The sequence below is a fragment of the Maniola jurtina genome, chromosome 19 (assembly GCF_905333055.1).
Source record: "Maniola jurtina chromosome 19, ilManJurt1.1, whole genome shotgun sequence".
NCBI classification, from domain to species: domain Eukaryota; kingdom Metazoa; phylum Arthropoda; class Insecta; order Lepidoptera; family Nymphalidae; genus Maniola; species Maniola jurtina.
This window is the reverse complement of record NC_060047.1, coordinates 3800549-3826951: the sequence shown is the minus strand read 5'-3', so window position 1 is coordinate 3826951 and position 26403 is coordinate 3800549. Positions and strand designations below refer to the sequence as shown.

The following is a 26403-nucleotide window of genomic DNA, read 5'->3' as shown; positions in this document are numbered from 1 at the left end:
ATTATACCTTCTTAGAACTTTTCGAGTGATTGCCATGAAAGTATTTTTCATAAAAACCTCTACATATTTTATGATTTAAAAATAAATCTAATTTTGAAAATTCCTCAGTCAGCAAGTATGTGGGCTTATCTGAAACTGTTAAGTACTTTAGGTGAATTTTCCTAAATAGGCCAGTAAGCCTGTAAATAAAATATGGAAAGTAAAGCTATCTAAGTAAGTAAAGAGACTGTTTTCGCTTAGAAAAATGGAATCTTTTCTAAAGTGACTCTTCGTCACCAGCATGACGACCCAGTATGTAGGTAAAAACAAAAAAGAAAATTTCACTTATGACACTAAAGTTTCTTAGAGATCCAAAAGCCTGATATGAGACGGGAATAAGTACAAAGTAGTTTTAGTGGTTAAATTCTTGCAATCTGGTCGATCTCATACACAACTGTCTGGTACGGCAACTTAGAAGATTTTAATGACTACAATCCCACATAATTTGATCTCTCCACAAGGAGATTGGGTATCTTTAGATTTTCCCGGAACAATAAAGGGTGTCTCAAGTAAGATTCTATTATAAGAATGCAGATTAGCGTGATCCGGGCCGCAATGCCGTTGTTGAATAAGGCCGTGCGGCGCCGCGGTGTGAAGCGTGCGTCACCACTGCTTCAGTGCTGCATGCTAATAATATCAATCCATCGGTATCCATAAACCATTTTTATTTATTGACAGCTAGTTTATGCTTGACCCAGAATTTACCAAGCTTATTGGTCTCCTTTTATTACGGAGTTTTTGCCTGTTAAACCGTGTGGGGACAAGTCCCAAGAAACCGCAGTATCCCAAGGATCCGTTTGATTGTGGTTTGAGTATTACGGAGAGACCCTTAACAATAATTACTTTCGACCCAAGGTAACGATACCGATATGAATATATGATAGACAATGTTATCTATATCTATACTGTCTGACTAAATATGTTTGTTTGTTTTAGACACAAAAACTTTAACACATAAAAAATCGAATGAAGACAAACTATAACTAGGCAAACTAAACTACAGAAACTATAATAGCAACCAAAAACTTGTCGATCTTCAGTCCCAAGAGTCCAGTTCAATTTACCAATATAGTTTCCTCAGTAGATCCTTAACTATGTAATAATATTGTCGGTTCTCCCAACAAAAGCGATTTAGGAAGTTTCTCACTGACGCCGGGAAATACAATTATTTCAAAAAACCCACAAAATTCAATCAATCGAACAAAGTCGATCAAAATAAATAGTAATAAACAACACGAAAAGTTTAATCAAAAAAACTAAATGGCGGAAATATTTTCAAATGGCTCCAAGGACAATTGGAGCGAAAATAAATCATAATTGCCCGTGAATGTTTTGAATCGATCAATAGGCATTATGGATTCGGAATCGTTTTCTCGGATCAATGATTCCATTCTTGTTTATTTCGCAATGCAAAGGAATAGCCAAATCTGAGCCAATATCTTTTTATTTTTCTTTGCGTAACATTATTACAGGGCTGCCATTATTTTTCGAGGCACTCGCCAATCGTTCGTAGCCATGTCTTTTCCATTAAGGTATTTAGAGTCAATTTATCGCGAAAAATTTATGGAATCTAAATGGGTAGTAGAGTTTAGCCTGATATATATTGTTATAGATATATATTGAGTGCATATAGAACAAGCGGGGACACCTTTATTAACTGTCGCCTTCAGTTAACAGCTACTGCACCAGAAGAAAGCCCGCTGGCTTTTCAAGAATGTTTAACCGCCTCTTGAATCGCAATGTTTAGTTTTGAGGCAGTCACTTAATTTGCCTAGTAGTGATTTTACTACGAGTCGATGGGAGATTGGTGAATGGGTGAAATCGTTGATGTAGGATAGTAGGGGCGAAATAGACAGAGAATATAGTCCGTACAAAATGACTTCTCACGCGGCATTTTAACTCTACGGGACAATTTTCATGTCAAAAGTACGGTTCACCTTTAAAATAAGGACTAAAATCTTCTAAGAAGTCTTTTTTTACGCATTATATTTGTATTTATCCTGTGCTAGAAGGTTTTGGTTAATATTGGTTCTGTTTTCCTCATCAATTACTACCAACATTTCTTGTTCGTCTCAATTTTACCAGATATTAATCCACCCGTCCAACACGTCTCTCGGTGGTGTAATAAAACTGTCTCTAGTCTCTACATTGCCAAGACGAGATTGTAGTTCGCACAAACTTCGCATGTCAACGGTTAGCGTGACTTCACTGGGATTACCGATCTACCAGTCGCAACCACATTATGTTTTTGCTTTACCAATCATTTATTCCATACCGGCAAAACAAACAAAAGTTGACCTATGAAATAGCGGAACAAAAAGGTGAATAACGTTCTGCGGTCTCATATAAATAAAACTAATTTGACAGGACTAAATTAAAAAAAACCTAACCATTTCCTAGTTGAAAGACGTCCATGTTGAAAGATGTTGTTTTATTATCTCTATGAAAGATTGTCGCAAATGAACGTTTTTGGTTAACCCAATTTGCCACCAACGAGATTAGATTCATTCATTTTTTACTACGATCTACATCATCTGATTCTACAGTGCTCGCAACACAAGTACCTAGTCCAAACTGAACTTGCAACATGGTTGTCTGCTTGGTTGGTTACAGCCAGGGCACAGGCCCGCTGAGATCTGTTTTTGTACACTGCGCAGTCATTCGCCTCGTGTTCCGATAGGACTAACTACTTGTACTGTTAATAACAATGTTTTCGTCTGGTGGCAGGCTTCGGCCGTGGCTAGTTACCACCCTACCGGCAAAGCCGTGCCGCCAAGCGATTTAGCGTTCCGGTACGATGCCGTGTAGAAACCAAAGGAGTATGGATTTAAGGAAAACAACATTCCATCTTAGACTGCATTATCACTTACCACCAGGTGCGATTGTAGTCAAGGGCTAACTTGTATCGAATAAAAAAAAAATGGAATCAAAATAACCTGGGTAAGGGAAATGGAAGTTTATTCAACTCAGGTCCCTAATAAAGTAACACAGAATCATACTGGAATACGAAATCGCTTGGTGCTTCTTCGTTGCTGGTAGGATGGTAACAAACCGCGGTCAACGCCTCCTACCAAACCAGAGCTAATTTATTAAAATATAAAAAATTTAGCCATGCGCCAATCCTTTGGTATGTGGATTGGCAAATCGAGTGGACTTAGACTTTTAAATCCCGTAGGATGATTCTACCTCTGTCTACTTTCATAATTAAAAGTATCCTACATGCCAATCCCGGATTGATCTTGGATGATCAAAATTGGCTCAGCGGTAGAACCGTGAAAAGGTAACAGACAGATACACTCGCATTTTCTACCTATTTTACCTAGGTTTTCAATGTAATAATTTCGTAAATTTACTTGAAGGAATTAACAAACACTTCGTTACGGTTAATTTAGCGCGTAAACCGACTTAACCTTTAATACCTTCCAAGGTGAGCAAACCTTGATTAAAACCTTATACACGCTAATGGTGAGAAATTCGATTGAACTCTGTTTCAGCCACTTTGTTACCCACTACAATGGGTACGGTAAATACCATTGGCACAGTGGCAACGGCACCGTAACCGAAAGGGCTTTGAAGATTGTGGCCTACCTAGTAATCCGCTATTTTACTTTTTTTCCCAAAACAGCGGCCACGCATAAAACCCGTATTAATCAATAGCTGGCATCAATACAAACAAGTATTTTTAGAGACAAAATCTTCCAAAGCGTCACATTTCCGAGATATAAGCTATGAAAGTTGTGCTGGTGGAGTAAAAGTAAAATATTCTTTATGGTTAAAAATAAATTTATATAAAGAAATATAATTTTAAGAAAAAAGATATTTGTACAATAGGCGGTAAGAATAGGAGGCCACCACAACAACGCGCATAAAAATGCATATTCGCTATTTTGAAAAAAAAAAGAAAACGGACATATTATTGTAGCCTATCTACAATCTCCAGGTTCCATACTAAATATTCAAACCCCTTATAATTATATTTTAGTGATTTTAATTATTATTAGTCCAATACGATTTTGTGGACTCTCCCGACCTGAACAATATAATTTACCTCAGTAGCTCATCGTTACAACTTACAAGTGAAAACAGCAGTGAATGGACACCTTCAGGTGCGCTTTACCTACTATTTGGTGTGATTGCAGCAACGCAAGCCTTATAGAAAATAAATTGCAATGTGAAATTAGCCGGATGTAATAAATGTACATTTACACACTTGCAAGTTAATTAGTATTATTTATTAATAATAATAATTAAATTCAGATACAATTAAGTCTGTACGCAATCAATTGTTTTATTACTTCCATGTAGACATACCTACCTGCTAGATTACAAAGTAGTAAATGGGCAAGTGTATTAGTATTCATATTGCATAATAGTGTTTATTATACAACAATAGGTGCGTAGTAGTACGGTAGTAAGACTTCCTCGAATGACACAGACAATATTATTATAGATAGCAAGAAATGAGATGTATTTAAATTAGATATCAGTACTAGCTTCAACCCGCGGCTTCGTCCGCGTGGACTACACAATTTTTAAACCCCTATCTTACTCCCTTAGTGGTTGAATTTTCAAAGATCCTTTCGTAGCAGATGCCTACATCATAATAAGTCACTGATTTGACTAAAAGTCATCATCGTCATCATCATCGACTATTTTTTACCCGACTACGGCAAAGCCGAAAGGAAGGGTTATGATTTTATGTAGAGATGACGGTGAAAGATAGTGTTTGAGACAGCAAAAGTATTATGAAGATAAGTAAGTCTGATTACAATTACTTACTCTTAATATTTCCAAATTATCCATATCTATCATTGATCTAACTAAAGATCTTCGTACAACAATAACAAAAAGTCAATTTCGACAGGCAATATTTATATCTCAGATCATATTTCGGTCTTGTGCCAGCGATATCTCGTTACATCGCCATAATCCGGCAGCCTAATGGCTGCCTTAAATAAAAGATGGAGGGCGATATATTAAGGTCACCCGAAAATGTCTCGGCCAAAATTTTATTTAGGATCCTTAAAATATTTCTAGACTATGATGGTAGCAATCGGTATTATTTGGTAGCAATCTAATACTATTTTCTTAAGTGAAACTGCAAGCACTAACCAAGCATTGATTGAGCTTCAACAATAGTTTTATAGCTCCCCGGCGCATTGGTAAGCCTTATTAGTGGGAGATCCCGGGTTCGACTCCCCGCAGGGGTTTGGAGTATTATAATGTCTATTTTGTCTAAATCACTGGTCTGGTCTGGTGAGAGGCTTTAGGCGTGCCAAACTGCCATAAAAACTGCCATACCTCTTCCAGATCCCAAACTGCGTCATCACTTACCACCAGGTGAGATTGCAGTCAAGGGCTAACTTAACGTACAAAAACTTTTTTTACCAACTCTATTTCAGGTAAGTAAGTACAATCTGAATAGACATCAACGCTTTCTTTTGTCAAAGAACTTCAGATCCGTATTTTCTTCAGACACCCCAAAATTTAAGTTCGTTGTGTACAAAGTTCTGCTGTGCCATATGATAATGGTTAAAGTTCCACTTGCCGTATCGCGTGAAAGAAAAGGTTTCTGCTACCATTGTTCAGCAAACACAATGAAAATACCCGTTAAGTACGGGCGGCGCGGCGTATACAAACGTAACTTTAGACTCTAGAGTGCTTCCTGGAAACTTTTTTATTGGGATGCACTAGGATTGGTGTCAGATAGGGGCTGTTAGCTGTGTCGGCCGGCGATCTAATGATTTCAACTCAATTGCTTTGAAAATATTGGATAAAAGATCTATAGAAACTGTACAGTTTAACAAACAAACAGAATAACTCGATAATATAGAGAAGGCTGCAGTATATCTAGAAATTGTAGATAGTAGAAGCAATAAAATATTTTATTCTATTCCGTTGCCCATGGGTATTTGCACTCTACAAAATTGTCAAATACCAATAGGATATCGCCTTAGGTAGCTGTCCGACTTTTCAATATCATGCATGAAAGACATTGAAATTGAACTTTGAAACACCCTTCGTCAGTTCATCATAATTAATGAAACTTAAAAGGTTTAATGAAACTGCCATACCCCTTCCAAGTTAGTCCCCTTTCATCTTAGACTGCATCATCACTTACCATCAGGTGAGATCGCAGTCAAGGGCTAACTTGTATCAGAATACATAAAGTAAATTTAGTTCCGAGTACGCTCACGCCTCACATGATATTCACTGCTGCTGCCAGCGCCGAAATGGCGAAAATCAAGTTGCTTCAAGAACAGGTCGGCAATCGCAAGTCCAGTGTACTTGCATTAATACAGGTCAGTTCCTAGAGTGCATTATTTACAATTTAAGAGCAAACGTCTCTAAAGTCTAACGTTTTCTCAGTCAATAAACTCATTAGAACGTAATCATTTCGAGCACAGATTAGAGGCTCGGCATCTTAGGCCAGATTTGTTCTATCGTAAACCGTGGGTGGAGTGTGGGCCGCGAGTGTAAACGAAATTAGCTCAGATTTGTCCAATAGAGGTTCGTTAATTGCCCTAAGTACTTTCTTCATTGCCACTATATATTTAACATTTAACAATTATGATCAATTTTATGGTCGAAGTAAAGGATTTTTTTATTTATTTTTATTTTCTTTAATTGATTCTATTCTAAGTCGCGCCATACTTTTGTTGTTGTCTATGTGGATTTAGCGAAGACAAGATGCTAAATACCAATAGATATCACTACCCAATACCCATATTGGGAATGCGAAAGTGTGTTTGTTTGTGGGTTTGTTGGTTTATCATTCAATCACACCGTAACAGAGTAACGGGACCGACATTTTTGCTTTTGGGTTAAGGACCTAGAAGGTGGACATAGGCTTTTTTTATCCTGGAAAATAGGAGTTCGCGCAGGATTTCAAAAAATATAAAGACGCGAATTAAAAGCTAAAATAAAAGTGTGATGCCATTTAATAAGATACTGTAGTTATTCAGTTATTCCGGGTTTGATTTCGTCGCGCATCGTTTGACGATATATTTACTTAATTAATTAAAATTTAATGAAGTTGATTTTCATTAGAAAACTTGGTCAAGGTTGTCAATCCTACTTCTAACTAAATATTAAAAGTTACGACCAGTAGTTTCCTCATTGATGTAGGTCAGTTATTCCGGTATTCTCACTTTTCATTTCCTTGGAGCTTTTCATTCCAGTTAAAGCGACCCTCAGTCAAGGAAGCGCATTGTCACAATCTTGTCACGTGACGAGTTTTGAAGCGTTTCTACTTTTACCCCTACAATGCGTATATTTTCTTTTCATATTATATTTCTGTCCTACATTAACCTGAAATACTATTCTGACTGAAACTGTGACCTAATTCAGTAGGTTTGTAAAGGTTAGTTTCCTTTGAAACTTGTCTTTTTTGAATCGTGTGATCAAATATTGGATCCATGTCGGAAATATTGCCCCCAAGTCAGATTTTGCGCGTGTAGCCATTTGAATTGACAGAATTCTATTACGGAAACTTTACGGAAATTGTAATTTTGCATCGTTCTGAGATTGCCATTTATCGTAAATGCTTGTTCCTATTATTATGCTTTCATAAGTAGGTATCTATTCCATCTTTGTGAAATTATATGTAGTGACATGAACAAGTGTAAATTAAAAATTTATAACACCCCCGACGATCCAAAGTATTTGAGTTTTCCAAAACATCATTTTCAAATAAATAATTATGTATTTAGCCAACGTCCATCTTGACAGCTTGACATTTGTCTATTGACATAATATTATGAACCTAACGGTTATCTAACCTTCTTTTGTACAAGAAAACTAGAAAAGAGCTGATAACTCTTAAACGGCTGAACCAATTTTTTTAGATTACAGCTAAGAACACTCTCGATCAAGCCACCTTTCAAACAAAAAAAACTAAATTAAAATCGGTTCATTCGTTTAGGCGCTACGATGCCACAGACAGATACACAGATACACAGATACACAGATACACAGATACACACGTCAAACTTATAACACCCCTCTTTTTGGGTCGGGGGTTAAAAATAAAGTACATTACATTGCATTGTAAAACATATCTATGATTGTAAATCTTACTTTATTTAGATAATGTTCAAATATTATATATTTCAAAAGATTTGTATGAAAATCTATGGGGCCGTGTAACTTTAAAACGAAATCTGTTATACAAATATTATTTATAGATAGATCGTATCTAATAATAATTAATCAAATAAGAATCACACTCGTTTGTAATGGGTTCCGAATACTAAAATTCACCAGCGTCTAAAGGTTTTCTCAGCTCTTAGATACAAAAGAACTATATATCGTATATACCAGGCATGAACATTTGTACAGTTCGTCCTACGCAGAGCTACAAAATGGAACATCCTTTGTACCACATTCGCAGTGAATTGTTAGCAAACTCCGCGAGAGCAGATAGCACCGGTCCATAAATAAAAGTGGATGCATTCCGGTGAAGTATGCTCCTAAAATGTAGAACTGTTTTACTTAAGATAGAAAATTTTCTGTAAACATAGATCCGAAAAAAGTTTAAACCAAGTTGCCATAACTGAATATAAGTTGGCGACTTCATAATGTGGTGAACGTTTAGAAATTAGACCATTTTTTTTTTAGTTTTAAGGAAAGTTTAGATGAACTGTGGTTTGATGCAACTGCTTGGAAGGCTCTTCGGTCTTACTTTGAAAAATAGGATAAACGGATAAACAAAAAACCATTGAATTAAGTATTCCTATAAAAACGAAGAGCTTCAATTAAATAACATTAGTTAGATAATTTTTTGTAAAATCACATCCATTAAAAATGAGTCAGTCAAGACTCTTGACTGACTTCTTGACTCAAGAGGACGTTACCCAGACAAAAACCTAATTATGTAATATCTCCAATACCCAAATTATTATAAAAGAAACACGGGCGTAAAAATGTTATTCCAGTCGATTAGAAGTTCGTTTTGGGAACATACGTGATTTGTACTCGTAGTAATGTAGTAGATATTATTTTCCGGGCACGAGAAATTTTTAGAACCTATTGTTTTTAATTTATCATCACTAATCGTCTGTTAACAAGAGTACAGAAAACGATCTTAAATATAATCTATTTAGTAAGAAGATATCCCAAAAAACCGGACAAGTGCTAGTCGGACTCGCACACGAAAGGTTCCGTACCATCATATAAGAAATAACATAATTTTTTTTTGTGATGTAGCCACAAATTCACGGTTTTTGGATTGTTTCCTTTACTCATTGTGCTATATAAGACATTGCTACGTCTGCCCATGATTTGAGGTCAACGAGAAATACTCTATAGGTTTCATTCCCTTCATGTGTCATAGACAGACAGACAGACAGCAAAGTGATCCTATAAGTGTTCCTTTTGAGGTACCGAACCCTAAAAAGAAATGATGAGCAAAATAAGGCGAAAATTGGAAATGAAACCGAGCGGATAATAACTTTACGAAGCGCTTTTAGAGTGTTGATTCCCGCCTACGAAATATTACGAGCTTTTAACCCCTAATGAGTTGGAGATGAAATGAGATGGGCTCAGATGGGAAATAGGTTGTGTATGAATAATTTAATCCTCGCGTGATGCCAGACATAACCAACTCCAAACATAATATTTACTTGTATTTATAACTTGTGTAAAAGTAATTCCGAAATAGATTCCTGAATTTTGTTTGAAAAGGTTATAAGCAAGTGTGTTTATAGTCCGGACTTCATCATCGAGAATATTGCACATGTACTGGGTGCAACGTTTAACAGGGCTCTCTCCGTCACTCGTTTCCACTCGTTTCATACAATCGTAGTTCCAATTTCATTTGAATACTAAGCAACGAAAGTCCATGAAATTTTGCAGACATATTCTAGAAACTAATATCTGTGTCTGTGGTGTTTTAGATTTTTCTAAAAATATGTAGTTTTAAAATTACAGGGGCTCAAAGATTTGTATGAAAATTTTTAAGACCGCGTAACTTTGAAACCGAATATTTTAACAGAAATCTGGAAAACCACAGATATAGATATTAGTTTCTAGAATAATATGTCTGCAAAATTTCATGGACTTTGGTTGCTTAATATTCAAATTAAATTGGAACTACGATTGTATGAAACGAGTGACGGAGAGAGCCCTCTTAACGATATTAAACTCGCGCCTCCTGATAATAATGCATGCGCCGTACGTGATATCTGGCGCGTACGATCTAGATGAGCTTGGAATAGAATCCTATCACCGAGTTCAATGGAAATACGAGATCTTCGGCTCTGGTATTTTCCCTATATGCAACCAGGGTTTTACCAATTATTTTAAACGAGATTTAAGACGCAACACGTTCGTAGGACCGATTTCGATCATCTACGTTCATTTCTTTTTCACTTGCGCAAAATTGACTCTCGAGTCTCGACATCAGCTTTTTTAATCAAAAGTGGACTCAGGTGTGAGTGAACATGACGTTACTTTATTATTCTTACTTAAACACATAATAAGCTCTTACTTTTCATACTCACTACACTGAAGCTAGATTATCATGTTAATTAAATAGTTACTTACTTTCCCGATAAATAAATAAAAACTGGCCAAGTGCGAGTCAGACTCGCACATGAAGGGTTCTGAACCATAGTACATTAGGTACATTTAATTTGCCTGGCGGCCATTTTGAAGTTTGCCACCTTGTTATTTTATTATTTGTTGTTATAGAGGCAATAAAAACACACACTGAAAACTTCAACTCTTTATCCAATACGGATAGACACGGTCCGCTGAGACGGACGGACAGCGGAGGCTTCCAAAACTCTAAAAAAGTCCAAAATATGCTGTTATAACGACAAATTCTTTGCAAATTTACGCTACACTATAAACCCAGGGTTACAATACTGTAAAAGGCCATATTGCTGGAGGCTAAACAATTTGTATTATTGATTGTTTTTGTGATGCGTGAGAAACGACAATATGGAATTTGTCAGATTCCAAGTAAGTGATCGGTACCTACCTACACGCGATCTAAAATGGATTCAAATTATGCCAGCGGATACGCGAACATCCTGCGGTAAATCCAAAAACGAGTTCAATTTCGAGGAATGAAATGGGGAAAATCGATTCGTTAATACCATTAAAAACCATTAACGGCATGTAATAAGTTTACAATTTAAAACAATTCCCAATTAATCTGAATAGCTAATTAGTGATTTCCAGTTCATTTCCAATAAACGTTTAGTTGTTTTGAGTTAATTTATCAATTTTATTATGAATCTTGTAGATACTAACTTGACTACTTACACATATTTCAGTCTCATCAATGTAGGTGTAACAGGTCACAGGCAAAAATAGGTACTATATAAAAGACAGTCTTCTTTTAATTCGGAAAGTAAGTAATAGGTATATAAAATTAAGTTTTGCAAAATTAAGTTTTATAAATTAACTTATTTTCTCAAAAAACCTTTGTCAACTAAAGGGGGCTAAATTAAATTGGCAGTTTCATTTCAATAACATTATTTCCTTAACTAGCAATTCACACTCAAAACACGTCCTTGTAAAATAAACATACAAAAAAACTGTCTGTACTCATCAATGGACATTCCGCAAAGAATGGACGATTGTTTGAATGCACTGTGCTTATAATATACGTGTATGTTCGCACATCGCCTTGGTCTATTCCCAATTCCCGTGGCCATTGTCCGTGCAACAAAGGCCGCAAGTTGGCGGAAGATTACTAGGACTAGCTACATCGCTTAGGAACCTCTCCTAACTTCGACCGTGTACACTTTAGTTGATAATAATTAATTGAATTGAAAAACAAACTTTGATCATTAGTTCTTGTTGAGGCGTTTGATACTCCAGATACAAAGATATTAAAATATGAACTGAAGAATACGCCACACTAATTGGAACAGTACATTGGTGATTAATTAATGGTTAATTTTATTTATTTGCATAATGTGTGTATAAAAGATGATATATATGATTACAAGTTTCAGCACATTGATGAAAGGCTTTATTATTTTATTAAGTTATAAAAGAGGTTAAAAGGTGTATATATTTCATATACGTAATTTTAATGCCGATTAATGACATGTATTTAGGAGTTAATCTGTGACTTGATTTAATTTCGGTTTATTTTTATAAACTGAAACCCTTCTCATTTTAATAGGAGACCCATGCTCTGTAGTAAGCCGGCGATGGGTAATCATGATGGGTAATCAAAGTTCGCATTCTGGTGAAACCGAACTGGCAACATACTTAAATCTATACATATAATAAAATTGTAGAAAAGTGGTGTCTGTACAATGGAAATATATAAAAAAAAAGTAGCAGGGGTTGTTATTATATCGATGCCGAACCCGAAATTGTAATTATTATTTTTTTGTCTGTTTGTCTGTTTGTCTGTGTGTTTGTGCACGCTAATATCAGAAACGGCTTATTCGATTTAGATACGGTTTTCACTAATATATTGTAGTAAGCTTCACTTAACATTTAGTGTTTATTTCATGTCAATCGGTTCATAAATAAAAAAGTTATGTCAATTTAAAGAATCACGGTGAACATTTTTAACGTACAGAGTACGTACTACACGCCTCGCGCCTGAGCGTCCGTGGCTATATAAAGCGCGAGAAGTCACTATTCCACGCGAACGAAGTCGCGGGCACAGCTAGTTCATTAATAAAATTAAGTCCGCCGTTTTGGTTGTTTCCGCAATAAAGCGTTAAATTAGACGTGGGCGGATCGCCGATTCGTTATCGGTATTCTACGGTTACGAGATATAACTCACGAGAATACGCCAACTCATTCCACCTTCAACTTTCTATATTCGAACCACTATGCTGTAACAGTGACCTTGGCCTTGTACGTAGCAACACGAGAATAGAACAACTAAACGAATTATGATAAAGTTTTAACAATAGTAAAACTCAAAACTCAATGGAACATCCGGTACAAGAACAACAGACAAGAAACCATACGAGATCAACCAGAAAACCAGTGACCGAATTATTATTTTATATCGAAAAATAAATTATAACGATTCGCGTATAATATGATGCAGTATGCTGAGCTCTGATGCATCCATTATGAGTGGTGTCACAAATGAACAATGTTAGTCTTTTCCTGTGACAACATAAACAATTAGTTCAGTAAATACGTAAGGAATAATTAGATGCCCTCCGAAAAAAGACCTACCGTAATTTGACATAATGTATCGTTAGGGGGGCATGTCAAGAGGTCACAGGAAAAATAAAAAGGTCGCGCTGATTGCTGATTTTGAGAAATTCAAAAATGAATAAAAAAATTTTGAAATGCTTTTTTCTTGGAAACTATTGGTTTTAGGAAAAAGTTTTTTAAATAAAAATGTAGAGGGCATTGCGAACTACATTTTTTGTCATTAGAGTGACGTCATCCGACTTGAAATACAAAAAGTAGAGGGCGCTAATGGATCAAAAAAGTGTTTCAACGCTATTTTCGATAGGAAAAAATGATTTTTTTATAATAATGTAAATTGAAAAATTGTTTGTCACAAAATTAGCTACAACTTTTATTTAAACAAATTTTTTATAAAACTTACCGTTTTCGAGCTGGAACTTGTCGAAGTGTACAAATTGTACATTATGTACCGTGCCGTTGCACAGTTCTCATGCCATTCAGTTTTTATCTTTTTTTTAATTCAAATGAAATAGCAGTAATTGTTTTCTTACTTTTTTATCAAAAAATTTGAACTTTTGTTTAACAAAAATTTGAACTTAGGTGAATTTATCTATGTTTTGCATCACGTTTATTTCTTTCTTTTGAAACAAACACATTTATTCGACAATTTTGTTTTTTTCATTTAGTAACAAAAGAACCGTTAGCTGTGCTCCGTTGCACTTTTTCACCTGTACCTCGAGAACGGTAAGTTTTATAAAAATTTTGTTTAAATAAAAGTTGTAGCTAATTTTGTGACGAACAACTTTCCAGTTTACATTATTATAAAAAAAATCATTTTTTCCTATCGAAAATAGCGTTGAAACACTTTTTTGATCCATTAGCGCCCTCTACTTTTTGTATTTCAAGTCGGATGACGTCACTCTAATGACAAAAAATGTAGTTCGCAATGCCCTCTACATTTTTATTTAAAAAACTTTTTCCTAAAACCAATAGTTTCCAAGAAAAAAGCATTTCAAAATTTTTTTATTCATTTTTTGAATTGCTCAAAATCAGCAATCAGCGCGACCTTTTTATTTTTCCTGTGACCTCTTGACATGCCCCCCTAACGATTCATTATGTCAAATTACGGTAGGTCTTTTTTCGGAGGGCAATTTGCAAATTGACTGAACTAAATCGATGTCACTGTAACGAATAAATGATAAAAAGTTGCAGATCACTCCTTGCAAAGTCCCCTCGAACCTTCTGTTAAAGTTGTATATAAGCAGGCGTTAAAGTCTCGTCATAATCAGATAGAGATCAGATGAGCAAGTTCATAGAAAAGGCAGGTACATATCACAAATTTTCTTTATGTGAACTGGTAAAAGTTTGTTGGCATACTTCAACTTGTTATAAATAGAAACAAAAACCACCGCCGACTTTCAACGAACGGAAGGACGAAGCCGAGGGGCAAAACCGCCCCAATTTCAATAATCCCCGAGGCGCCAAATTCACGAAGCCAACCGTCTGTTTCAAATTGAGATTATTTTGGTATTTGGTTGTGCTGTCTCCAGGGCCTACTTTGAAAATGACAATGGGATTTATACACTCGTAAATGGACATTTTTTACATTTATCCGGAGGAAAAGATTTTAAAATAAATACAAAATTGCATCAAAGGTGAGCTCGCTTTTAAGAAATTCATCAGAACTATGCATTTCGTAGTGCCTCGGGGGCGAGCTTGTTTTATGCAAGCCCTTTCAGTAAAATTAGCAATTTCTTTGAAATGGTAATTCGTTGAACTTTTTAATATAAATCTGCATTAAGAAGTTCACTGCATTATAAACACTTTTGCTGTTTGTTTGAAGGGGATGATCTTAAATGAGAATTATATCTTCTTTATTAGTTGTTGCCGCATTAGCATGCAATAAAAATTTAAATGCAGTTCGCTCACCACCAGATATCTTCTTGCAAGTATCAACAGCTGTTCAAAGTTTCAACTCAATGGATGAACGATGCGCGAATACATAGGTAACGAACAGACAAACAGGCTTCAATTATTTTACAGAAGATGATTGTTTAAAATAAACATTGTTATCATAAAAACCACAACTAGTCGTATAGAATATTATATAAGCAATTAAGGTCTGATAATAATTGACACAAGATTTACGTAATTAAGATTACAAATAAACCTTAATTACGTAAATCATGACAAAAATCATTAAGTATTATCATCATCATATAAAACCACAAGATAAACACACTCAAGATTTGATGTTTGGTTACATGTAGGCGATTTTTGTGTAGCTGTGAAGGCTAGATTGATGCACCTTATAATTTCAAATATCTTAAGAGGGCTCTCTCCGTCACTCGTTTCCACTCGTTTCATACAATCGTAGTTCCAATTTCATTTGAATATTAAGCAACCTAAGTCCATGAAATTTTGCAGACATATTCTAGAAACTAATATCTATGTCTGTGGTTTTCCAGATTTCTGTTAAAATATTCGGTTTCAAAGTTACGCGGTCTTAAAAAATTTCATACAAATCTTGGAGCCCCTGTAATTTTAAAACTACATATTTTTAGAAAAATCTAAAACACCACAGACACAGATATTAGTTTCTAGAATATGTCTGCAAAATTTCATGGACTTTGGTTGCTTAATATTCAAATGAAATTGGAACTACGATTGTATGAAACGAGTGGAAACGAGTGACGGATAGAGCCCTGTTAACAGTAAATTGTACCCAGTTGATGCAACTGCGGGACATCAAACTAGGAATTTACTTATTGGGATATATGAGAATAGAAAGCAGGGTGTTTATCCTGGATCAAGCTAAGAAAACGATAGTAATTCAACTTCATCAGCCAATTAAAGTTTAAATAGTTCGGTGCCTAGAGAGTAGAGACCAATCAAGAGTACCCACTTGAGATTTCATACTAATCACAGTTCATATCAGGAGGAGCAGTGAAGAGGTATCGAATGACAAATTGAGTCACAAAGAGCCAAAGAGGTCAAATGCATCAGTTAACAGACCATTTAAAATGGCAACATAGTAACTGTGCATGATAATAACATACATTGTTAAAGTACCTAACGTACTTAAACCATTCTAGTAATTACGTGCGAGTAGTATTTTAAAGAGTGCTATTTTTAATCCCCGACCCAAAAAGAGGGGTGTTATAAGTTTCGTGTGTATCTGTGTATCTGTCTGTGGCATCGTAGCTCCTAAACTAATTAATCGATTTTAATTTAGTTTTTTTTTTTTTGTTTAAAAGGTGGCTTGCTCGAGAGTGTTCTTAGCTATAATCCAAGAAAATCGGTTCAGCCGTTTGAAAGTTATCAGCTCTTTTCTAGTTACTGTAACCTTCACTTGTCGGGGGTGTTATAAATAAATTTTTAATTTACACTTGTATTATAAACAGCCTGCATATTTCTATGGATGCTATAAGGCCTTCGATATAGTGTATATAACATATATGTAATTATTATTAATTTCTTATTTTTACATAAATAGCGAGCGAACGAGCAACCGGGTCACCTGATTTGGTAAGTGATTAGCGCCACCCATGAACATTTGTAGCACCAGACGAAGCGCTAATGGGTTACCGGCTTTACAGAAAGTTAATCCGACCATTGAATCATGTTGAAATCTAATGGGAACACCGAAGGGAGTTGGTACCATAATTTGCATGTGTGGGGTAAAAAAAGCGTCACAACGCGTGGTTAAATTTCACCAGGCACTCATGGGTCTTCGGATTCATCAATATTTACATAAAACTTTCTAGTAATTAAAAGATGTCGCTTTGTTTGCGTTTGTTTTTTTACAAAAAATTTTGATTTATTAACATTTTCTCCGATGGAAAAATAGTTATGTTTTGACATTTATATAGTTAAGTACTACGTCTTTATCAAAGTTTTGGTTTTGCTAACCCATGATATTTCCAACATTAATAAACAGAACTACATACGTTACATATGCGTCCAAAATGAAGACTTAAACCTACGCATTTAAGTCACATAGATCTAGAATTACTCTTGTGCGTTTTGTATGTCGCCTTACTCATCAGCGAGAACGGATTTTATACGTAATATTCGATAACGTAACATATCTATGGTATAATACATATCATTGGCATCACGTCTCTAATCTCACCACTAGTGAAGTGTTTTTGTCGACACTATTAACAGAGCAGTGTCTAGACGCGAAATAACAGTAAAATAAGATATCACCCCCCAACCCTTGGCGTCCGATGAACTGTCTCGACGCATCCCCCGCCCATCGCTACATAGCTAAATAGTTGCACGAACACTGGTTACCTATTTACGTCTGCAAAACCAATGAGTACCTATTCCTAATAATAAATAATAATTTATCTGGTTGTTTAAAAAAAAATTGTCTACTGAGTGGTGCTAAGATGTTCAAATATCCGGTTATTTATTAACGTAAGTAAAACCAATGAATACCTATTTATATAATGTAAATGCATAATTCTTTTTCAGGACAGCTAAAGCCATGGATCTGGTAGGGATCTTTATAATGATATTTCACATCAGCTGTTATTGGAACAGAATAGTAGTAAATCAAAATCTTTATTAAATGTTTTTTTATTTATACTTCACTAGCTATATCTAGATTAGAATATATAAATGGTAGTTTAAGATTTTTGACTTAAATATATATTTTACCTTTCCCTTTCTCCTTTAAGAAAAGGAGAAGAAAGTATAATATACTAGGTAGGTAGCTAGCTGATTCACGAATATGAACTTTGGCTAAATTATGACCTATTTATGTCTAAAAACTTATCTACGCTATTTTATAAACTCAGTTTAAAACTCTATCGGCCCTGTCGGGACTCGGGAGTCGGGATAGACTCATCGCCTCTAGAACTTCCACTAATTAGGTCAACGCACAGCTTGATAACAATAATAAAGGAAACTTTAATTAGCAGTCTACTCTCTACAGCCAGTCCATTGTTCTTGTAACAGCTTAGTTAATTGTTATACAACTAGTATAAAACGACTCACAAGCTATAAAATAAAATAAAAAAGTATAGCGGAACACGAGTAAGTCTGTATACATACGAGATACTTTAATTATGCGGTCTTTGCTATCAGAATTTTGAGAGCATATAAATTCAAATACTCAAGCTCAAGCAAGCCAAAATACCCCTAAGCATTCTTATAACTTTCTCCTTACGGTAAAGATGAAATTTTTATAAAAAATATTTCAACTCCTGAGAAACCGTTATTAGTTTATAGCTACCAGAAACACTATAAACTAAGTAACAGAAGTGATTCAGTAAGAGAATTTCTAATTGTATGCTTTCAATAAATTGTTATTCCGGATCGACTAAATTCATTCAAACCACAGCTCTGCGGGTATATTACTATCACATCGCAACATCAAACAGAATGATTGACAGCTATCAGCGAATGCCATGAGAACCGCACATTGACCTCAATACAACGGTAGGTAGATATAAACTTGAAATAAACATGCACTAACTTCGGTAAGTATAGTTTACAAAGGCAGTGTTCCTAACTACGAAGAAAGCAAACTTGAGAAGCACTTTGAAACTCTTTAATTGAAGAAACAGTACGAAAGTCGAAACATATAACTAACGAAAAACTAAAAAATTGTTAAAAAGGATCACCAAAACTAGTAGTAGAAAATTGTAGAACTACTACATAGAAACATTATTTTCTTGCGAAATGCAATCTAATCCATCAACGTAATTCGCTTACACTTATGGTGCAGAGGTTTACTCGGAGTTTCTCTACGGGATAGAATCCCAAACGAAGTTTTTCACCAATGAACTTTAAAAGCAAACAAGCTGAAGTGGCAGTAGTCTGGACATTGGTCACGTTCGTCGCAGGATTAACGACTGCAACTGCAGTGCAAGATTCGAAGGACTATAACATCCATATAACATCAAAGAAAAGTAGTTGGCATAGATGGTTTGTAAATTGTAACAAGCAAAAGATCTAGTTAAGCCCTTAATTTCTCCTCCACAGACTCCACTGCTAGTCGGTCGCGTACTTCGTTAGTGCGTGTGGTGCGTATACACACTGATAGCTATTGTTGTCATATCAAGTTGGGACGCTGACAACGTCGCAGTGCGTTTAGTACGTGCAACCGATGCCAGCTAGGAGGAACAAGTTTATCACTGTAGAGTAAACAGGTACGCGGACTGACGAATTAATGTAAATTCCCGCATACAATGAACTCAATGTACTAACTACGCACTCGCATTTTTTGATGTGTTTAGCTTTTGCTCATAACTTGATAGCCAGCTGTGTCAAAATTGAAAGGATTACACAATTTTTGTTCGTAATAGCGATTCTGTACATTTATTTCAATGCTAGCATACCTAATTATAGTACCATATTTTTTTGTACTTGTCTCCCACGCTTCAAGCCATTGCTCTCCAACCGCATATCCGTGTCTCGGGTGTACCTCAAAGAATCAACGGTTTTTCAATCACATCACAAGTTATGGCATTGACATAATATTAGCTTTCAAATAAGTTTAGATCGGAAATTACTTTCACAAGTAAAAACGTATCTTTGGACGGCAGCCAGAGCGGTATTCTCGGATATATTGAATTGTGCTCTTAAAAGGCAACGTTTTGTGATGATTGGAATTGAAAGGCGCTTGAAAGCTTCTATATTAATACCACTTTTTGTACACGCGTTAAAAGGTCTCTTAAGAATCGCGTGCTACTTCGTTTGAAATTCTTCAGATATTACGGAGTATATTTTGCTTTTATGTTTATCTACAGCTATATTTGTTGTTTGCAGGGTACATAACTTTATGTTCCTTAAACAGCAAGCAGGTACTTTGTTGTTTATACGCACATTTTTATTTTGTAGATAACAACTTCGAAGAAACAAAATGCTTTGAGTTTTGACTGAGATCTATCTTTGAATATTCTTGTAGGGCCTAGGATTGAAATTGTGGTAAATGCAATTTTTAATGACTCAATGGTGTTACTCTTGCCAAAATAGGGGCCAATATAATAGAGGATGTTACCCAGTCGAAAGTGATTGCGATCGTCACATTGTACCTGTAAAACTTTGGTACTACCACAGTTAACGACAGTTAAGGGAACTTATAAAAAAACGTAGAGTCGATTGGCAGACGTCGAATCGTGGTCAAATGTTACTTACTACATTTGAAACAAGTAGCCCTATGATTTCGCATTACCATAGCCTAATATTTGACACATCGTCGAATCATGATCAAACCGAGAGTTCCCTCACTCTAATTCACCTGGTACTACGGCCCACTGTACATTGTAAAACCACAATACGACGAATGCAATAAAGTTCACATTTTCTAACAACCGTTACGCCGGTCGACTAGTCGCCCGAAACTACGTCTTCTATGTAAATTATAATTCTCACGGTCGACAACTGAGTCGCCGGGCGACTAATTGACGGTGCGTGAATGGCTCTTAGTTAGAATCTCCCCATTCTTTTCACCGCTAATATTGAATATACCAGTCCAACATTGTGTTGGAAATATACTTTATTCACATAAATAAATATTTATTTTTCAATGTTACAGATTTTATTCACATCGGAAACAAATCAAAAACTATATAAATTTTATTACCGATAACCATAACTCTTTTAAATACCATAAAATATAGAATGGCTGAAATATGATTGGCGTTTTTACGACTAGGTCGTTATGAGTTATATTAATGCTTTTTTTCTATGTAAAACGTTACCGACTTCTCGAATACATGTGGTTTATTGTTCTTACACAACTAGAATTTCTTAATCGCTATTTTTTCTTGATTATTTGTTTTGTACAGGAGACATACCCAATATAGGCCAAAGTACTTGTATAAAGCAACGATAACAATAACGATACTCCTATGTACATCCATTAACGTCATCAATTTTACTATTAACGTCATTATTAATACCGGTAAAAAATAACAATATAATAAATACACCGGTAATTACACACCTACCTCTACCTCTCTAATGATACCGTGTACAAAGTATCATCTTCGCTCGACGCGCAGTTAACGTTAATTAACGATAAAAATATAACGTTAAATCATATCGGTATATTAACGTTACCTTTTTAATGTAACATAGCGAAATATTTTGATAGTTCGTGTTAAATGAGTAACGGCAACCGTGTCTGGTACACAAGTACTCTAGTTAGCCAAAGTTTATAAAGTTCATGAATATAGAGCATCCAAAAGCACAGAGGAAAAATTTGGACCAAAAATACTGTGACTATCTGCATTGTATCTCTATGAAACTGTATTAGATATTTCTATTCCAATTAATTTCCTACATTAGTGCTCACACACAATATAGTTTTTTTTCCGTGATGACAAAAGCTCACTTGGTGGTAGGCGGTAGCGGTCGTACGAAGCTTAATTAAACCCATATCCCTCATCGCTTTCTACGCGACATCGTCGGAACGCATCGTCTTTGCCGGTAGGAGTTTACATTGACAGTTGTTTACATGTTGTTTAAACAACGTTTCGAGCAAACTTAGCAAGACGCTAAGACAATAATTTCCCGTGGGACTTGAGTCATAAGTCTTGAGCCCATTCGTTCGTCAGTTTGTTGTCTATCAGTTTTTTCCGTTGACATACCTACAGCAGAGTTACAAGATGGTTTTAAGTCCCAGTCATACTTCAGGCAATTACTGTCAATATACTTATTTATAATTTTTTTTATTAAGATACAAGGTAAGATGCAATCTCACCTGGTGGTAAGTGATGTTGCAGTCTAAGATGGAAGTGGGCTAACCTGGAAAGGGTGTGGCAGTTTTAATTAAACCTATACTCTTTTGGCTTCTACACGGCATCGTACCGGAACGCTTAATCGCTTGACGGCACGGATTTGCCGGCAGGGTGGTAACTAGGCACGGCCGAAGCCTCCACCAGACCAGACCAGAGATTTAGAAATTATGTAATTCCAAACCCTTTATGTTTTTGTTATCTATCAAAAAAAGTTATACAACAATGTGCAAATCTGAGTATTATCGAGTAAGTGTGGTATCGATTGGCGGGCTGTTGCGCGGCGGTCGGCACGGCGACGTCCTTGGGCAAGCCGTCTCGCGTCTCCCTGCTTACGTCACGTCCCCACCTCCCCTTTGACACGAACGGGTTAGATGTGACGTCACAATCTCACAACAAAGATCGCTTTAACTTTTTTGCAATGCAAACCAAGCGAAACATCCAATTTAACTCTTCAGTATGATGCCGTGTAGAGATTAGAGGTATTTTAATCAAAAACTGGAACTTTTCAGGTCAAAAATTTACTAACTAGCCTTAGCACTAAAGTTGTAACTATCATTGCAATTATCTCAATTGTTGTGATTGGCTGAATTTATGGTATTTTTGCAGCAAACGCATAATTTAGCCAATTGTTACAGGGTGTCAGCTGTCAGCCAATCAAAGATGATTGCGATCGTCACACTAGCTGACAAACTACGTTGGTAGTTCTCCAGACTTCTTATTTAGCAGTAGATAATAATGTAGATGGATGGAAGTTCACTATACGTCCTGTTATTGACATGAGTCAACATCATTCTTCTTACTTTCTTCCACCCCTCTGCTTTCTATCCTCTTCTTGAAAAATATTTTTGTTCATTTCTTTAAAGCATATATTTTGACCACCAAATCCAATAGATTTATTTGACTATGATTTGGTATTCTTGTTGCTCTTTGTTTGTTATTCCCTTCATTATACCTTTGCATTATTAATTATTATTTCAAGGGATAATTAATTATGTTTCAACCTTTTACCGCTTTTCTTGGACAATATATTATTTTAACTTCTTTATAACATTGAATATAGATAGGAGCCATAACCAAGCAAATCGATAGATTTGATAGATCTGCTTGGTTATGGCTTGGTAACAATTATTTCTTCTCTTTGCGTGTCATTTTATAAGTCATTATTCCAAGGGATAAACTGTGTTTCAGGTTAGTAGGTCGTGATTAAGATACTCTCGATTGCGCTGTGCAAACACCGGAGGCGGGGCAAAACCATTCATCACAAAGCGACGAAGATCGTTCAGCAAACGCGTTTCCAATGCGAATGTTTGCATTCCAAACTTGTTAGACCGGATTTCGTGATTTCCAAGTACCGGCCACAAATTTCCAACTATTGGTACTTGGAACGGTTTATTGCTGGACCTGTTATTTATTTTATGTCACGGAACATTAAGTACATAAAACAATATTCACATAGGCGTGACTAGGTCGGCAGACACGGCCGCAGCTCGAGTCTGGCCTGAATACCAGTAGATCTAGTTCCAAAATTTGATAACTACAGAGTGACGATCGAAATCATATCTGATTGGTTGACAGTTGACACTCTCTCACTACTAGCTAAAATGCATAGTTTCTACAAGACTACCATACATTCAGCCCCAATTAGAAAGATTATCGTAAGTAATTACAACTTACGATTGCTAAATGCTAAAATTTTTGTTAGAAAAATATTTTTAAAATTAGGTCTTATTTTAAATGTTTACGTCAGCCTAAATTCCGCTTTAATAGTTCGAGATAGGCTGTTATTTTGTTCTACAAGTGTAAATTAAAAATTTATAACACCCCCGACGATCCAAAGTATTTGAGTTTTCCAAAACATCATTTTCAAATAAATAATTATGTATTTAGGCAACGTCCATCTTGACAGCTTGACATTTGTCTATTGACATAATATTATGAACCTAACGGTTATCTAACCTTCTTTTCTACAAGAAAACTAGAAAAGAGCTGATAACTCTTAAACGGCTGAACCAATTTTTTTAGATTATAGCTAAGAACACTCTCGATCAAGCCACCTTTCAAACAAAAAAAACTAAATTAAAATCGGTTCATTCGTTTAGGCGCTACGATGCCACAGACAGATACACAGATACACAGATACACAGACACACAGATACACAGATACACACGTCAAACTTATAACACCCCTCTTTTTGGGTCGGGGGTTAAAAAGGAAAAACTATGCGAGAAGCAAAAGCTATGAATAATTTTTCACCGATTCACTGCGTAGTAGGTAGGTACGATGGACGTCTCTAATCAGCCAACTTTTCATAAATCATGTACAAAGAATGACAGATAGCAACCTGTACCTATCAAAGGATGGAAGGTCTTTGAATCCATTTTTAAAACGATAGATGCTCAGCTAATGACACAATTACTATTTTTGTTTTGGAAACATCGTAAATTTTTGTTCGATCAAATTACTATTAAAGTATAATAAAAAAATCCGCTAGTACAGCATACCTACCTAATTTACTCACTCATACTGGCATTAAAGTAATACGAGTAATCAAGTCCATAATAATTGAGACAACCCCCAAAAACAACCCCACAACACGATATCCATTAACATTAGTAATAACCCATAATTGCGGTAGTTAAAGCAATTCTACGGAAAACTTTCTGTAGATTTGAAGTAAATTATCAGAAACCTCTCTCTCTCTGCTTCGTAATCGTTATTGTTGAAGGCCTTTATCCTTCCATTGACCATTTCTTCTTCTTCTTCTGCTTTGGGGCTATTGCCGGTTCTTGTATATCCTGTATCACTTCAACCGTCTCCGATCCATTGTGATCTCCTCCCCTTTATTTTTCCTCGTCAAAACCTGTGGCCGCCAGATACAGCAGCACTTTTCTGACTAAAATTGAAGGTAGCTTCAGAGGTGATTGCGATCGTCACACTATAACTGTCAAAATACGACGGTACTCCGAGTCCTTGTACTTGCAGGTATGCGACAGAGAATGTCGGTACCCGATATGCCAGCTTGCAAAGTCATGTGGTGTATCGTTTTTAACCCCCGACCCAAAAAGAGGGGTGTTATAAGTTTGACGTGTGTATCTGTGTATCTGTGTATCTGTGTATCTGTGTATCTGTGTATCTGTGTATCTGTCTGTGGCATCGTAGCGCCTAAACGAATGAACCGATTTTAATTTAGTTTTTTTTGTTTGAAAGGTGGCTTGATCGAGAGTGTTCTTAGCTATAATCCAAAAAAATTGGTTCAGCCGTTTAAGAGTTATCAGCTCTTTTCTAGTTTTCTTGTAGAAAAGAAGGTTACATAACCGTTAGGTTCATAATATTATGTCAATTGACAAATGTCAAGCTGTCAAGATGGACGTTGCCTAGATATACATAATTATTTATTTGAAAATGATTTGTCGGGGGTGTTGAAAATTTTTAATTTACACTTGTATAAGTATAAGTTGTCACGGCTACACTCACCTATTTAGTCGACTAGTGTATCGTTTTAACAAAGAATAAAGCAACAACAAAACTAGTAGGTGAAAAGGGTAGATTTCGCAACGCTGGCTGCTCTAGGAGTAAAACAAAAATATCAATTTACTTGTTTCCATTGCGGTTGGCGAACGCGTTTGTTGACAACAATGAAATGGCGTCGGCCGTCGAGTGAAACACTGGAACAGGATGTGGAGCGGAGCGACGACCGCAGCGCAACGAACTTTACTACCATCCCAGAGGAATTGCTGGTGAATGGGGGAAAACTGTTTCAGTTTTAACCCCTTTAAGTACATCGATAAAATACGAGCCAAGAAGGGCGAAAGGCGAAATTGATTCCTATAATGACATCATAACTTGTAGGTACGTCCATGTATGGTTTAGTGCCTACAGTACCTACTTAGTAACTGGAAACCGACCTAACTCCAAGACACGTGATGCTTGATTGCACTACCGCTATGGATCAAACGCATAGCCCTATACACTGCCTACACCATAGTGATTATAAAATTTTATCATTGACATAAATTATAAGGTATTCCCAATGTCCAAGACGTCATTAGAGTGGTTTTATGAGATTTTTTAACGGAACAAAACGCAAATCTTAGCTCACCTTAATCCGGTGTTTGACAACTAGTCAAATCAGTATCATTTTATCAAACGTCAAAACACGCGCTTAGTATGCGACCTTCTTTGAAATACTGGCATGTGACGTCACAATGATTTGATGCGCTTTTTTTAGTTTAATCGATAGTTATTACACTTAAAATTAACAAAGGACATGGATTTTACGTATTTTGGAAGATCCTCTATTAAATAATGAGAAATTATTGACATAGGCAAATACGCATGTGTGGTGTCTCTCGTATAATATTTTGTGACAATACTTATAATGTTATTGTTGATGTTTGTTTGGTATCTACGCAATTGGCAATAAATTATCGGGTATTGGGTGTCCCAGACAAGATTATAGGCGTCGCGTCGTCCGTG

At 35.8% G+C, this 26403-nt stretch overlaps 1 protein-coding gene and 1 long non-coding RNA gene across 2 annotated transcripts in view; one reads left to right on the top strand and one right to left on the bottom strand.

The window, feature by feature from the left end:
• LOC123875037 (protein pellino) overlaps positions 1 to 26403 on the bottom strand; it is an 89842-nt gene that overhangs the window by 8453 nt on the left and 54986 nt on the right. The gene's annotated exons all lie outside the window — the stretch shown is intronic.
• Positions 1 to 26403, top strand: part of LOC123875091 — a 62986-nt gene that overhangs the window by 6852 nt on the left and 29731 nt on the right. The window contains exon 2 of the long non-coding RNA XR_006798068.1: positions 4527 to 4646. This is a non-coding gene — a long non-coding RNA (uncharacterized LOC123875091). The remainder of the gene's footprint in view (positions 1 to 4526; positions 4647 to 26403) is intronic.